The sequence below is a fragment of the Notolepis coatsorum genome (genome assembly GCF_963971535.1).
Source record: "Notolepis coatsorum genome assembly, chromosome: 16".
Lineage (NCBI taxonomy): Eukaryota > Metazoa > Chordata > Actinopteri > Aulopiformes > Paralepididae > Notolepis > Notolepis coatsorum.
In genome coordinates, this window is record NC_140180.1 from 86,411,088 (window position 1) to 86,424,514 (window position 13,427).

Below are 13,427 nucleotides of genomic sequence, written 5' to 3' on the forward strand. Positions count from 1 at the left end.
GAATAATCTCCCACTACATATAAAACAGGCAGCCTCTGTGGATAGCTTTAAAGAACAGCTCAAGACCTATTTTTATACTCTTGCTTTTAGCTGATTTTAAAATTCCAATTTAAATTTTTTTTATTAGTTTCTGTGACTTTGACATGCTGCACGGTCAGGTTTCCCAAGCCAGCACTGTCACTCACCTATAAGGAAACACCCCCTCAAAACGTACAGAAGGCCTCTCATATCTGTACTCTCTGTCCCTGACATGCTGCGCAGTCAGTCTCATTGGGCCAGCAGTGTCACTCACTGACACTCCTCAACACTGACTGTTCTATTGTATTCACAAAATATGCTTACTTCATATATGCCTACCACATGTATCTATTGCTATGTTCGCCCATCCATCACCATCACAATCACGCGTGCAGTCTAACACCTTTCCCGTCTCCCTGTGAGTGGCTGTCCTGGAGTGATGACCGGAGTGCTGGATGTCCCGTGATGACACCCACCCAGGATGCGATCCCCCTCTGCGTGCCCCCCTGTCTCCCTATCTCCGGCTGTCTCGTAGTGATGACCGGAATGTTCGACGTCCCGTGATGACTGGGAGGATGCGACCCTCTCTGCGTCGCCCCCTGTCTCCCTGTCTTCGGCTGTCTCGGAGTGATGACCAGAGTGTAGAAAGTCCCGGGAGGACGCACCCCTGTGCCTCAACTAGAGCCGCTATCAGTTCTATCTTTAATCTTATAAAATGTTCAGTTGTTATCACTATCAGCTCTATATTTAATTTTTCAAAATGTTCAGTTGCTATCGCATGCACTCATCTGTGTTTCACTACACACATGGGTGCATGCTTACCAACTGTTCGCCTGTTTTTAATGCAACATGCAACATTAATATCACCGACATCTAAGAAGGGAGATCCCCCCTTGAATTGGCCCTTCTAAGGTTTCTCTCCTCCACATTGCCTGTGGTGCATTTTTTCCTATTTGTTAGGTTTTAGTGAGTTTTTCATTACCTTCGCGTGGGGTATGTCTGGGAGTGTTGCATGCATGCATGCATTTATTTTGAGTTTATTATAATTTTTTGGACCTTATGGTATTCTTGTTTTTTCTTGACTTACTGTGTTTTTTTCTTCTTGACTTGTTTAACACTTTGGCATCCGCACTCTTGCGGCGATTTATGCCTCAGAGGACAGCGGTTTGTTTACAAACCGATGTACTTTCTAAGAGCTATATATATCATTTATAGTATTGCTATCTGTCCATTCTCATTGTCACTTGAGTGCATAAACCGTGCCTTCATAATGGCTTAAAGAAAATAAAAATCCATCGGTTGGTTGTCATTTTATAGCGTTGTGAATATAAGGTTTATCGCGCTTTTCGTCTCTTCTTTTTTTCAGGAAGCTAGAAAATAGGCTAAATGTTGGCGCCGTTATATCAAACGCCCTTTCTGCTGTATATATACGAATGAAATAAAACAAACTGCGTAGCATCCGGACTATTACAGAGCATCTATGGATGAAATGGGGGCGGCGGGGAATGCCGATTAGTATTATTGATTAGCAATAGAGTGTGCGTTCAGGTAGCCAATGTCAGTGATCTATCACGTTAGGTTTTAAAACAATGTCCAATCCAGCTGTAATTTGGGGGAATAGTATCCTACCGTCAGGCCATGTGATCGCCGGCAGCATTTCTTCATTAGTCATCGGATTCTGGTAGATCGATATGTCCATTGGCTAATCATAAATCCCATTATTCCAGGCTGAAAAATGCGTTCGGTAACGTGATCAAAGATGGAGGGTCTTCGTTTGGAATCGAGGCTCATATGATCCGCCCACAGACTGTAAAAGATTTTTTTTTTTAAATGATACTGCAGTGGAGCGATGGCGCCCCTAAGCGGATCTGGCCGGTATTGCATGTTTCGAAAATCAAATATGTGGGTAGGTCATGGATCTCGATCGCGGACGTTATTAGCGTTATAAATATGGAATAAAACAATAACAACTTGCCACGAGTATATAAGTGGCTCTGGTCCACAACGCATGGCACCGAAACACGTATATACTCGTGGACGGACGGCATAGTGTTAAAGAAGACGTGTCTGTTAAGTTTGAGTTGCACTATGAAAGGTGCTATATAAATGAAGATTATTATTATTATTATTATTATTAATAAACCAGCTAACATTAGCTAGCAATCTTTCTTTACCACAATATCATTTTATGTTCTTTACCTGTAACGTTATTTCACACTCCCGTTTTTTTCATCAGTCTCTTGTTGTGAAACTGAACTATGATTTAAAATTATTCTAATCTAGTTGACGTGGTCATGATTTAAGAATGGTTGTTGTTGTTTTTGTTGTTGTTGCTACTGCTGCTGGGGATGTGAACGGAGGGGCTTTGTCTCGCTTCGCCTGTTTCTGACAAATTTGTCAAATTGGTTACTAATGTGAAAGATCGGATCGGGAAAGATCGGTATCGACAGATACTCAAAATCACATGATAGGGATCGGATCGGGAGCAAAAAAACGCGATCATCCCTAATGTGGTTTGGTCTTAAGTCAACCAAGATTCTGTTAGTCGACTATTCAAATGTCATGCTTTTCCCCCATACTGAATCAGTTATTTTCTTAAAACCTGTGGTACATGTTTGTTAAAGGGGAACTATTTTGCTATTTCTTTCACTATTTGGGCAATTTTACACAATTCCTGTGAGTCTATGGTAGGCTTGGGCGGTATGACTGTATTACGGTATACCAGGGTATTTAAAAATCCCGTCGGTATGATTTTCAATACCGTGACGTCACAGACTGTGCGCCAAATCACAGATGCAACACGGAGTTCTATAACAGGGACGGCGTTTCTTGTAGTGCACAGCACGCGCCTGCAGAGGGCAGGGCAGTCTGTCTTTCCCTCTCTCAGTCAGAGCTCAGCAGAGCCACGCGCGTGTTCCCGCCGGTCGCCCATCTCGCGTGTGTGTTAACCTGCACGACAAATAAATACTTATTCTTCTATAGAATGCGGTTATGGACCGATGGCAGTCCATTTATTAAGGTCGAATGGATGGACCATGGGTCCACTTCCAGACATTGGATGATTGAGGAATCGGGAAACGGAGCGTTTTTCTAACGTTTTGAAATGGATGTGGACTCTGGGACACGTTGTTTGGGTACCGGTAAGTAAGTTATGTTATGGTTAAGCGATTGGAAGATGAACGTACGAGATATGAATGCTGGGAGTATATGTTTGGTAAACCATTTCAGTTCGACTGTGTGTGTGCATATTGGCTTGGTGATTCACTACAGGGGTTTAATGGCTTAAGCTGGGTTTTGATTATCACTTAATCAATGCAGAATAAATTGTATGCGTCTGTATGTGTAGTTGTGTACTACTGTCGTGAGTTTGTGACTCACATTGCTCTAATTTCAGCCTCCGTTATACGTTATTTGACTCGTGTCGTGTCTCGAATGTGTGCGCGCTGATTTGTTTACTTTGGCAACATGGGCCGCTAAGGAATTTAGGTACGAGGTTGAAGAAAGTGCACTTTTAGGTTGAAAGAACGGCCCTAATGTCAAGTTCAACGTGTTTCAACCCCCCCCCCCGCTGCTGAAAATGAAAATCATAGGTATTATGTCAGCAAGGTATGACGGTATGAAAAAAATTATACCGCCCAAGCCTAGTCTATGGACCCCCTGCAATTTGCATACCGCCCTAACAGGTCCACGGAGGACGCCATAGCCCATGTGCTGCACACAGCAGCATCACACCTGGACAAGAGGCAGGGGAACTATGTGAGAATGCTGTTCATCGACTACAGCTCAGCATTCAATACCATAGTCCCCTCCAAACTCATAGCCTAGCTCAGGGACCTGGGCTTGAACTATGACCTCTGCCAGTGGGTCTTGGACTTCCTGACGGGCAGACCCCAGGTGGTAAGAGCAGGCAACTGCACCTCCTTATCCATCACGCTCAACATAGGGGCCCCCCAGGGCTGTGTTCTGAGCCCCCTCCTCTACTCCCTGTACACACATGACTGCGTGGCACAGCGGAACAACAACACAATCATCAAATTTGCTGATGACACAGTAGTGGTGGGCCTGATCTCTGCCAACGACGAGAGGGCCTACCTGGAAGAGGTAGAGAATCTGTCACAGTGGTGTCAGGAGAACTGCCTCTCCCTGAACGTCAGCGAAACAAAAGAGATGATTGTGGACTTCAGGAGGTCAAGGACTACAGGCCCCTCAGCATCGACGGGGCACCGGTTGAGAGAGTGAACAGTTTCAAGTACCTCGGAGCCCACATATCCGAGGACTTGACATGGACCACAGATAGGCCTGCCACGATAACACATTTTGCTGGGCGATTAATTGCCCCCGAAAATATCGCGATAAGCGATATTATTGCGACCGGTTAGAGAATATTTTTTTGAGAAATTTATTTCCCAAAACTTTTATTTTGAAGCCCACCGCTCCGTCTTTTCCGGTGTTTAGACTTTTATTTTGAAGCCCACCGACCGGACCGGAAGTACTGTTGTTATTATCCTAGCGGCACCGCCACCTATGAGCGGCCAACTTGTCTCGTCCGGTTGTGTTTTTGAGCTAATGATAAAACAAATATTGAGATTGTTGGTGAACAACTAACTTTAGGTTAGTTTTAACGTTAGCTACTAACGTTAGATGCAGCTACTACAGGCAATCAACGATGAGGAGGAAGCGTCAAAGCAGTATATAATAGAATAGCTGTGGCGCGTAGGCACTGCAGCACGACTCGAAACTACCTACTACGTTATAATAAATTAATTCATGTTTAACTTGTCCCCGTGTCCAGTCCTTTGACTAGCCCCACCCGTTCATTGTAAACAATGATGCATGTAATTGTATTAACGTTATTCTGTGTTGTAGCTATGCTATACGTTGTATTTCGTTTGTTAGCTAATGTTGTTAGCTTTGAATGAGAATCAACACTCGATCTTTCATCTTTATTTAGCAGTCCAGTTTCTCCGGGCAGTAGCGAGTAACTACTTGGGTCTAAAAATAGCTAACGTTACACTATAAATAACGCTACTTGGTTAAAAGGAGCAACACCATTGAGAAATGTAGTTAAGCTATATGTGGCGTTGCTACTGCCCCACGGAGCGTCATCTATATGAATTGAAAATGGGGGACCCTGATGGAAACAAGACAAACGTCTTTCTCAGGTCTGTATCCCCTTAACAATTGTATGTATTGAGCCGTACTGTATTGTACCCATTCTGCAATCTGTTAAATAAAGTTTTCATTCATTCATTCATGCTGTGCTCTGTAGTAAGGCCAGCGGCCCCCCACACGGACAGTGACTGACAAGGCGCAAATAGCAATTAATCGCGCCCGTCAAAATCATTGCATTACTTTTAATTATCGCGGCAATTAATCGATTTATTGCTTATCGCGGCAGGCCTAACCACAGACATTGACAGTGTTGTGAAGAAGGCACAACAACGCCTCTACTTCCTCAGGCGCCTAAGGAAGTTCCAAGTCAGTCAGAAGATCCTTAAGAACTTCTACTCATGTACAATAGAGAGCATCCTGACTGGCAACATCACCTCCTGGTTTGGGAATAGCACTGCACAAGACCGTAGCAGACTACAAAGAGTGACACGTTCAGCCGAACGCACAATTGGAGGGGGGCTTCCCACCCTCCATAACATTTACAACAAGAGGTGCAGGGGTAAGGCTAAGAGAATCATCAAGGACTCCAGCCACCCGAACAACTGCCTCTTTGAACGGCTGCGGTCAGGCAAGCGATACCGGAGTCTTAAGGCGAGCACAGAAAGACTCAGAAGAAGCTTCTATCCCCAGGCCATCAGGCTGCTCAACGAACAATAAACACTATGCAACAACCATCAAATGCACACAGCACACACACCCACACGCACACACTCACTTTAAACAAACAACACACTGCAGCACCCACTCTCCACACTTTAGATCACCTAAACACACTTTATATTTATTGGTAAAGGATTTGCACTACAACTCGTACACCTTACTGTAAATTGTACCTAAATTGTACCTCATCCCATTTCTGCTTCGCACTATATAGTATTGTATATTAGTACATTGCATAGTATATTGTATGGTAACTCAGTTACTTCTATTCTGCATCGAACATTGTACATATGTCTATACTGAACACTGTGACCTCTATTTTTACTTCTATTTTACATGCTATACTATTTTATTTCATACTTATCTTGTCTAGCACAGTCTCTGGAGCGTAACAGTAAGAAGCATTTTGTATAAAAGTATTCTGTACTTCTGTATGACAACTATTAAAGAAACTTGAAACATCTGTAAGTATTTTTTCAATAAAATTCATTGCTTTGTATTTCCAATCAAGTACTGTAGAGCAGTGGTTCCCAAAGTGGGGGTTGCGAGCTGCTGCGGGGGGGTCGCCAGATGATTCCCAAAAAAATTTAAAGATGTCCACATTTTTTTTTAAGATTTTATTTTTATTTGTATGCAGTCTGGCCACTGAACTTAGAAGCAGGCCTGGCCAGTGTTTCTAGTTGCAGCGGCGCAATAGTTAGATAACCTATGTGGGGAACAACCAGGAGATCACTGCGACTCACACAAGTTGGAGAACTATCTCTCTCTCTCTCTCTTGCTCACACACACACAAAAAACAAAAAATCCATCAAAATCAGTGTTGTTGCTAATCATTGACACATGCTAGCCTGTAAGCGTGAATACTTTGGGCAACCAACATGTCCTTCCGCGTTTCTCTGATTGGCCAGCGTTGGCCAGCGCTCTCCTTCGTGAATACCAGCGCTCTACGCTCGTTTACCCCCTCATGAGGCTCCCCCCAGACCTGTGCTTGTTGCCGCGCATGCGCATGAGGCTCCCCCAGGTTAATACACGCTTGACGGCACTCACACACCAAGCGAGGCTAATCGCGGAAATGTAATGTTATGTTCGAATCCGTAGAATACATATTTATCAAAACATATTTATCAAAACAACTACCAGATTCACTCATAACGTTATTTCGCCAACACAGCCCAGCTGTCAGAAACTTTGTAACATTATATAACATAACATTATATAATGTTATTTCGCGTTTTATTCATAACGTTATTTCGCGTGACAACACAGCCCAACTGTCAGAAACTGTACATTGAACCTCATCTCATGCACCGGTTTGAATCAAAGCCCTATCGAACGTACTCAAGCTCTACTGTCTTTAACTATAAATGTTTACACTCCCCACTTACTGTACCATATTCGTTCAAGAGTGGATATATGTTGCAGAACATGCCTGTTAATTACCTTTTAAATATCTGTTATGTGGTTAGGGTATGTATGTTTTTTAAATAAATGCCCAGTCTTGTAAATAATAATAACAATAATTGCGTTGTGAAACCTGTGGTGCTCAAGTGCAACATCCCATGGGACACGTGAGCCTTCAGAGCTGCTCTTATTTGTAAATAGAAGAAAAAGGAGTTTTTCATTGTTCAAGAGTGGATATATGTTGCAGAACATGCCTGTTAATTACCTTTTAAATATCTGTTATGTGGTTAGGGTATGTATGTTTTTTAAATAAATGCCCAGTCTTGTAAATAATAATAACAATAATTGCGTTGGGAGTGGAATACACGGGTACACTATTAATTGAAAATGGGGGACCCTGATGCAAACAAGAAGACAAACGTCTTTCTCTGGTCTGCATCCCCTTAACAATTGTATGTATTGTACCCATTCTGCAATCTGTTAAATAAAGTTCTCATTCATTCAGGTCAGGCAGCCCTACCAATCACAGTGAAGAGGCCAAGGAGAGAAACATTTAATACAAGCTGAAGCTATTAATAGCATGTTCTCCAGTAACACGACCACGTGTACCTATCTGTATGTCATGTGTGTCATATGATGAATTGAAAATGGGGGACCCTGATGGAAACAAGACGAAAGTCTTTCTCAGGTCTGCATCCTCTTAACAATTGTGTGTATTGAGCTGTACTGTACTGTACCCATTCTGCAATCTGTTAATAAACTTTTCAATCAATCAATCAACGTTATAGACCTATGGTAAACATGCTTACAGTCTTCTCTGGAGTCAGTCAAGAAGATAGATAGCAATTTCCTCTCTGTGCGTTCAGTAGAACGCTATCCGGTTACAAGCTAGACAGGGTATAGGTGTTTTGGGCCAACAGCTACGATAGTTGATCAATTAATTTGCGCATGTTCCTTTAATAGCCACCAGTTCTTTTGGCTGCTAATAATTCATACAACAGCCAGGCATCAAATTCTGCTCAAGTTGTTAATAATAGGAGTACTTCTCTCTTGAAATAGGGTCCTGACAACATGTTCAACGTGCAAAAAGTAAAGCAGCAAAAAGCCATAAGTGTATGAATGAATGAATGAAAACTGTATTAACAGATTGCAGAATGGGTATACAGTACGGCTCAATACACACAATTGTTAACTTAAGGGGATGCAGACCAGAGAAAGACGTTTGTCTTGTTTACATCAGGGTCCCCCACATGTACAATCATTACATTATGACATAATCTGACTATAATTACAATACATAAAACATTCAATCAGCAACGATCAGACCCCAAATGTGGTACTTTGCTGTCAGTGCGATTACCTTCAGCGGACCGTATGAATGGGGACCATTGTAAACAAGTTGCCAACGTGGATACTTGTTGCCAACGTGGATACGTGTTGCATGCCTCGCCTACTACATACCGATAGGCTCCTAAATCCTAACTATCAAATATGGACCGATTAAATCAACTCGGATACATTGTTTCGTGGTGTTGAAAAGGGACTCACCTGAGCTCCCGCGGATTATTAAACTACTTCGTTTCTTGGAGCGAGAGCAAAGTGTTGGGATATTTTGTTTCATTCCGTCTCGGATTAATTTCAAAGCCGCTCACCTCCTGGGTCGTGCGTGATGACGCCGGCTGCGTCGTGCGTGGTGACGCAGAAGACGACGCCCCCAACCCCCCCCCCAGTCACGTGAGATGAGATGAGCTGACTCCCTCTCTCACACAGGCTAGAAGAGTGATTGATAGACTGTGTTACTTGAGCTTTTAAAGTGTATTATGCTAGCTTTCAGAACTTCTGTTATTTCACGTTGTTTCCTGTGTCATATTTCTCGGCGAAGGGAGGCCCCAGGGTGTTTCTTTTGGTCTATTTTTGCTAAAACCAGATGATTATCAGGTCCATCACTACTATCTATCAATCTATCTATTTATCTATCTATCTATCTATCTATCTATCTATCTATCTATCTATCTATCTATCTATCTATCTATCTATCTATCTATCTATCTATCTATCTATCTATCTATCTATCTATCTATCTATCTATCTATCTATCTATCTATCTATCTATCTATCTATCTATCTATCTATCTATCTATCTATCTATCTATCTATCTATCTATCTATCTATCTATCTATCTATCTATCTATCTATCTATCAGCTAGTATTAGTTGTTAACAGTCCTAAGCCTGTCTCTGGGCTCATTGGTAGGCTATGGAAAGCCTAGATGAAGAACCTATTCAGACCTTTACTCACATCAGAGGGATATATTCACTGGAATGACTTAACATGCACGATTTGAGCCCTTTGCTCTTTTTAGGGACCATATATAGGACATTGACAAATATTTGTCCTTCCGTCCATGTTTTAGACTAGAGGGCCATTGTTTCTCAACTGGTGGGCTGGGATCCAAAATGGGTCACAGAATGCTCACCAGAGAACACCTTAGATCGGCTAAATATTATAATTGTTGTGTTATTTGATGAGGCTATACTACAACAACTTTCCAGCCAATGTAAAAAGGTGGGTTCCTCCCCAAAACCCTTTGTGTCACACAGCTGTTGTTGTAACAGTGAAGTTGTGTCACACAGCTGTTGTACAGTGAAGTTGTGTCACAGCTGTTGTACAGTGAAGTTGTGTCACAGCTGTTGTACAGTGAAGTTGTGTCACAGCTGTTGTACAGTGAAGTTGTGTCACAGCTGTTGTACAGTGAAGTTGTGTCACAGCTGTTGTACAGTGAAGTTGTGTCACAGCTGTTGTACAGTGAAGTTGTGTCACAGCTGTTGTACAGTGAAGTTGTGTCACACAGCTGTTGTACAGTGAAGTTGTGTCACACACAGCTGTTGTACAGTGAAGTTATGTCACACAGCTGTTGTACAGTGAAGTTGTGTCACACAGCTGTTGTACAGTGAAGTTGTGTCACACAGCTGTTGTACAGTGAAGTTGTGTCACACAGCTGTTGTACAGTGAAGTTGTGTCACAGCTGTTGTACAGTGAAGTTGTGTCACACAGCTGTTGTACAGTGAAGTTGTGTCACACAGCTGTTGTACAGTGAAGTTGTGTCACACAGCTGTTGTACAGTGAAGTTATGTCACAGCTGTTGTACAGTGAAGTTGTGTCACAGCTGTTGTACAGTGAAGTTGTGTCACAGCTGTTGTACAGTGAAGTTGTGTCACACAGCTGTTGTACAGTGAAGTTGTGTCACACACAGCTGTTGTACAGTGAAGTTATGTCACACAGCTGTTGTACAGTGAAGTTGTGTCACACAGCTGTTGTACAGTGAAGTTGTGTCACAGCTGTTGTACAGTGAAGTTGTGTCACACAGCTGTTGTACAGTGAAGTTGTGTCACACACAGCTGTTGTACAGTGAAGTTATGTCACACAGCTGTTGTACAGTGAAGTTGTGTCACACAGCTGTTGTACAGTGAAGTTATGTCACACAGCTGTTGTACAGTGAAGTTGTGTCACACAGCTGTTGTACAGTGAAGTTGTGTCACAGCTGTTGTACAGTGAAGTTGTGTCACACAGCTGTTGTACAGTGAAGTTGTGTCACACACAGCTGTTGTACAGTGAAGTTATGTCACACAGCTGTTGTACAGTGAAGTCTGCGATTTTTATTTGTATCAGACAATATTAGCCTATATTTATGACATCAGTGTTCCTTTTCCATTTTCAGATTTGTATCCAATGCTGGAGTATTTACTGTGAGTTCTAAGAATAATAATACATTTAATTTATATAGCACACTTTAAACTCAACGAGATCTCAAGGTGCTTCACAGCAAAAGGAAAAATAAAAAGGTTTAAAAGTATATATATATATATATATATATATATATATATATATATATATATATATATATATATATATATATATATATATATATATATATATATATATATATATATATAATAATAATAATAATAATAATAATAATAATAATAATAATAATAATAATAATAATAATAATAATAATAATAATAACATAACATAAAAATATAAAAGCAGTAAAACAGGCCCTAGTGGAAGGCAGAGTAAAATAAGTGAGTTTTAAGGCTGGCCTTGAAGGCAGCAAGGGAGTCTGAGGCCTTGATGGATCCTGGCAGCTGATTCCACAGGCGGCCCCAGTGTGGAATAAGCACGGTGCCCCATGGTGGACAGCCTGGTGCGTGGGATGGCGAGGAGGTTTTGTCTGCCAGACCTGAGTGACCTGGATGCAGGTTGAGGGGAGAGGAGGTCCTGGACTGAAGGTAGGTCGGGCCGGAGTGATTAATGGCCTTGTAGACCAGCAGGAGAACCTTAAAGAGTTATATCTTCATTTCAGACATGCTGAGAGGATCGCTCCACTACTACAGCATATACCTGGCTTGGTTGACCCATGGGGAGAGAGCGAGGGAACTCCAGGCTCCATATCGATTCCATAGGAAGCATCGGGAGGCATCGTAATCCCAGCGTTGTAATTGGATGCAGGTTTATGTCCACACATGACCATTTAAAACCCACCTGTTAATCCCCATTCTCTTTCTCAGCCACATGCAGAGTCGGGGGCCCAGGACAGAGGGATTATACTTTTCTTCCAGGAGATACAACGACTTTATAAGGTCTGTTACATGTTGTCTATTATTATTATTATTATTATTATTATTATTATTATTATTATTATTATTATTATTATTATTATTATTATTATTATTATTATTATTATTATTATTATTATTATTATTATTATTATTATTATTATTATTATTATTATTATTATTATTATTATTATTATTATTATTATTATTATTATTATTATTATTATTATTATTATTATTATTATCATTATTATCATTAGCTTGTTTTTACTGCAGTGGTTCTCAACCCTTTCAACGTGGAAAGGCTTAGATGAGAAGAAAGAAAATCCGAAGACACACACCTAATTATTGCTTTGCTGAGTGGATGTTTAAACGGGAGCTAATTTGATTACGCAACAATAGACAATAGAATTGGATTCCAGTGAAGATGATGTTAGATAGTTTGTGTTTTTGGACATAGATTTTCTCTGCATTAATAGGCAAAATCTCAAGATTCACCCCTGGGGAACGACACAATGTTTCTCTCCTGACTGGTTAACTTGGTTTGTTTTCTGATTCTGTTCTGGTTCTGCACTCAAAGGAACATGCGGACATTATGGTGAAAGTCGCTTACCGTCTTTTCCAGAGTCGGACAAGAGGATAGATAGCCTACCAATGTCCTCTGTGTGCGTTCAGTAGAAAGCTATCCGGCTGCAAGCTAGCCTAGCTTAGCACAAATGAATGGAAGCGGATATGGACCAGTTAGCCTAGCTGATTTTTCTCCTCCTGAGTTTTAAGCGAGGCTTCTTGGTATCTATCTTCTTGTCTGACTCTGGAGAAGACGGTAAAGCGCATATCCCATAATGTTGCCGTGTTCCAACACATTCCCGGCCAATCACGTATATATACGTGATTGGGAGCCAGCGCTTGACGGCCAATCACGTATATATACGTTTTTAACTCGTTATTTATTTTATTCGCTATTGCCGTTTATAATTCATCGAGGCACCTTGTGCATGCTGTTCTGAGTGTGTCTGAGATTGCAGACGGTCAATACCGCCCCCTAACGCATTGTGGCCGCTATTGCACTCCATTAGAAACCATGTATTTCTTTTCTGGGCCGAGCTGAGCCGTGTGGGCGGGGTTTAAATACTCCGGCGGGGTAACCTATGTTACAACGATATCACAACTAGGCTGCCCCCCCCCCCCCCCTCCTTCATATGCAATGCTGGAGAACGTGGCACGGACCTCCGCGACCAGTACTTCAAATGGCGATCAGATAATTGGATTCTTTTTTTTGTATTACATCAGAGACAAGGTAAGAACACTACATATCAAATCTTGCGTTGATCTGATATTTCTTTCTCCCGCGATTGAAGCTGTGTGTGTGTGTGTGTGTGCCGTTGGTGGCAGGGGGGGGGGGGGGGGGGGGGGGGCGCCGGTCTAAACCACATTTCATTCTTGCATGAGGAGACATCATAACCATCCTTTGTTCCATATCAAAGGTAATTGAGAGGCTGGTATATGAGCAGATAGACAACTACCTGACTGAACATAGACTATTGTACCAGTTCCAA

General features: G+C 41.8%; 1 protein-coding gene across 1 annotated transcript in view; it reads right to left on the bottom strand.

Moving 5' to 3' along the window:
• The window catches only part of slc26a2 (solute carrier family 26 member 2), a 52,485-nt gene extending 43,601 nt beyond the window's left edge, over window positions 1–8,884 (bottom strand). Inside the window, 1 exon segment of the mRNA XM_084331595.1 lies at window positions 8,800–8,884. The gene's annotated coding sequence lies outside the window, so the exon portion shown is untranslated.
• Between the last annotated feature and the right edge of the window lie 4,543 nt (window positions 8,885–13,427).